This window comes from Elephantulus edwardii, unplaced genomic scaffold (assembly GCF_000299155.1).
Source record: "Elephantulus edwardii isolate Elephantulus edwardi_28Jun2011 unplaced genomic scaffold, EleEdw1.0 scaffold00052, whole genome shotgun sequence".
NCBI lineage: Eukaryota > Metazoa > Chordata > Mammalia > Macroscelidea > Macroscelididae > Elephantulus > Elephantulus edwardii.
The window spans coordinates 6,881,321-6,884,667 of record NW_006399802.1 but is presented as its reverse complement, the minus strand read 5'-3'; the positions used below and the strand labels follow the sequence as shown (position 1 = coordinate 6,884,667).

Below are 3,347 nucleotides of genomic sequence, written 5' to 3'. Positions count from 1 at the left end.
TAAGTAACAAAGCCAATTCATTTTCCACCATGTTCTAAAACAAAACGTTTTGTTTTAGAACATTAATGATAATACCAACATTGTGATCTCTCAAGGAAACCCTAGTGGCCTAGTAGTTAAGGAGTTGGACTGGTAACCCAAAGGTGTTCAAATCCACCAGTTGCTCCAAGGGAGAAAGATGGACAGTCTTCCCCCTTATGGTTTGCAGCCTCTGAAAACCAGCTAGAGGGTCAGTTATGAGTCAGTTTCCACTCCACCCCAATGACAATGACATTGACAATGTAATTATACTCTTTCCACTTCTTCCCTGTAATTCTTATTTCCCATTAATCCTTCTATCCTCCCCGTCTGCCTTTTGGTTTTGGACAAATGTTGCCCTCCCGGCCTTTTAGAATTTGTTATTCTGAAAAGTGAGTGTCTCCCAGGTGTAGTTGGGCACCTTATAGACCTCTCAGAACCAAGTCCTGGCTAACCCTGCCGTGGATTTTCACAAGCTATCAATTGCACAGAAGGAGATTGCCCATCTTTCTCCCATGGAGCAATTGGAGGATTTGAACCTCATGCCTTTGGGCTGGCAGCACAATTCCTTACCACTAGATCCCCAGAATTCCTCCTTACCCCTAATAGAGACAAAAGAAACCAGCAACGGAGAACCTGAAATCAACCAAACCACATCAGTATCTTTAACTCAACCCTGCACTGAATCTCTGAATTGGATCCTTCATAGTCTCTGAGTCTCATCCTTAGAAAGAAAAAAAAAAAAGAACGAAATCTTTGATGTTAAGCACAATAATCAATTTAACCATAACAATAGTAACCGCTTGTGTTTGTCTAGGACTCAAAATAGACGGCCTTATCCACAGAGCTGTTCACAGTTAGCCTGTGTTAGCCGTTTCATTAACCTCATGAAGACATTAATAACATTAGGAACACAGAAGGAAAGTACCTCTAACAACTCCATTAGACCCAATTAGAGCACTGGCCGTACAAAGGAGGTCAGGGCAGCGTCTGGCTGCACACTCACTGGAAGCTACTGTGGTCCTCATCGGACTCCCACTTGCTAGAGTCATTAGGGCCAAACTTACTTATAGTGTGACACCATCATTCCCAAAACAGGTCTTTTTCAAGAAATATATCATGGATTGTCGTGTTAAGGCTCTGGAGGAAACACACAGGAATAATGTACATGAGGCCTTGGACGTGAAGTGATTGGGCCCCTGTTGCTGTTAACATAGGATTGAGGACTGATGTGTGGGAACATGGACCTGATGAACGGACAGGCAAGTAGTGTGAATATTGCAGCCACTGCTTCTGAGAAAAGTAGCAGTTCTGAGTCTCTAAGTGACAGAGGTTCTGAATTGAAGAAAAGTTTTGATGCTGTGGTATTTGACATTCTTAAGGTTACACCAGAAGAATATGCGGGTCAGATCACACTAATGGATGTTCCAGTATTTAAAGCTATCCAACCAGATGAACTTTCCAGTTGTGGATGGAATAAAAAAGAGAAGCACAGTTCTGCACCAAATGCAGTTGCCTTCACAAGAAGATTTAACCATGTAAGCTTTTGGGTTGTTAGAGAGATTCTTCATGCTCAGACATTGAAAATTAGGGCAGAAGTTTTGAGCCACTATATTAAAACTGCTAAGAAACTGTATGAGCTGAATAACCTCCATGCACTTATGGCAGTGGTTTCAGGCATACAAAGTGCCCCAATTTTCAGATTGACTAAAACATGGGCGTTATTAAGTCGAAAAGACAAAACAACCTTTGAGAAATTAGAATATGTAATGAGTAAAGAAGATAACTACAAAAGACTCAGAGATTATATAAGTAGCTTAAAGATGACACCGTGTATTCCCTATTTAGGTATCTATTTGTCAGATTTAACATATATTGATTCAGCATACCCATCAACCGGCAGCATTCTAGAAAATGAACAGAGATCAAATTTGATGAATAACACCCTTAGAATAATTTCTGATTTACAGCAGTCCTGTGAATATGATATTCCCATGTTGCCTTATGTCCAAAGATATCTGAACTCTGTTCGGTATATTGAAGAACTGCAGAAGTTTGTGGAAGATGATAATTACAAGCTTTCATTAAAGATAGAGCCAGGGACAAGCACGCCACATTCTGCTGCATCCAGGGAAGACTTATTAGGTCCTGAAGTAGGAGCATCTCCAAAAAGTGGAAGAAAAAGTGTAGCCGCTGAAGGAGCCTTGCTACCACAGACACCCCCATCCCCTCGGAATCTGATCCCATATGGACATAGGAAGTGCCATAGCCTGGGCTATAATTTCATTCATAAAATGAACACAGCAGAGTTTAAGAGTGCAACGTTCCCAAATGCAGGCCCCAGACACCTGCTAGATGACAGCGTCATGGAGCCCCACGCACCATCTCGGAGCCACGCAGAGAGCTCTACTCTTTCCAGTGGGATATCAATAGGTAGCAGTGATGGTTCTGAACTAAGTGAAGAGACGTCATGGCCTGCTTTTCAAAGTTCTGCAGAATCAGAAGACTTGGCAGTACATTTATACCCAGGAGCCGTTACTATTCAAGGTGTTCTCAGGAGAAAAACTTTGTTAAAAGAAGGCAAAAAGCCAACAGTAGCATCTTGGACAAAATATTGGGCAGCTTTGTGTGGGACCCAGCTTTTTTACTATGCTGCCAAATCTCTAAAGGCAACAAAAAGAAAACATTTCAAATCCACGTCAAATAAGAATGTGTCTGTTGTTGGATGGATGGTGATGTTGGCTGATGACCTAGAACATCCAGATCTCTTCTTGTTGACTGACTCTGAGAAAGGAAATTCATACAAGTTTCAAGCTGGCAATAGGATGAATGCAATGCTGTGGTTTAAGCATTTGAGTGCAGCCTGCCAAAGTAACAAACAACAGGTTCCTGCAAACTTGATGACATTTGAGTAAAAACCAAAGAAAGAAGAAAGGTGACCTATCGCTCCAAAGCAGGAGTGAGGCCATGCCGGGGAAACGCCAGCTATGAACTGACCCTGTGCCAGGACGGAACCTGAGGGTTCCAGCTCAGCCTCTGGAGTTCTGAACCAAAAAAACGCTAATTTCAGGGAATGAAGTGAGAACAAACCGGAGTTGTAAAACGAACTGCCATGGACCATGCTTCTTATCTCTTAACTGACCTGTGGAAACCACTGCCTTAAAAGAATGAAAGGAGAACCAACAGGAAACACCAAATAGTGTGTGTGAATCCTCTGGCGGTGCTGTGCTTGGGATAGATCATAGTTTGCGTTTCCTTTAACTTTGTACTAATTTTTTGGAAGGGGGGGAAATCACCTTTTTTTAGATATACTTTTAAAAGGAGAAAAA

At 41.9% G+C, this 3,347-nt stretch overlaps 1 pseudogene; it reads left to right on the top strand.

The window, feature by feature from the left end:
• Positions 1-1,259: 1,259 nt before the first annotated feature.
• Positions 1,260-2,933, top strand: LOC102859006 (annotated as a pseudogene).
• The last annotated feature ends 414 nt before the right edge of the window (positions 2,934-3,347 follow it).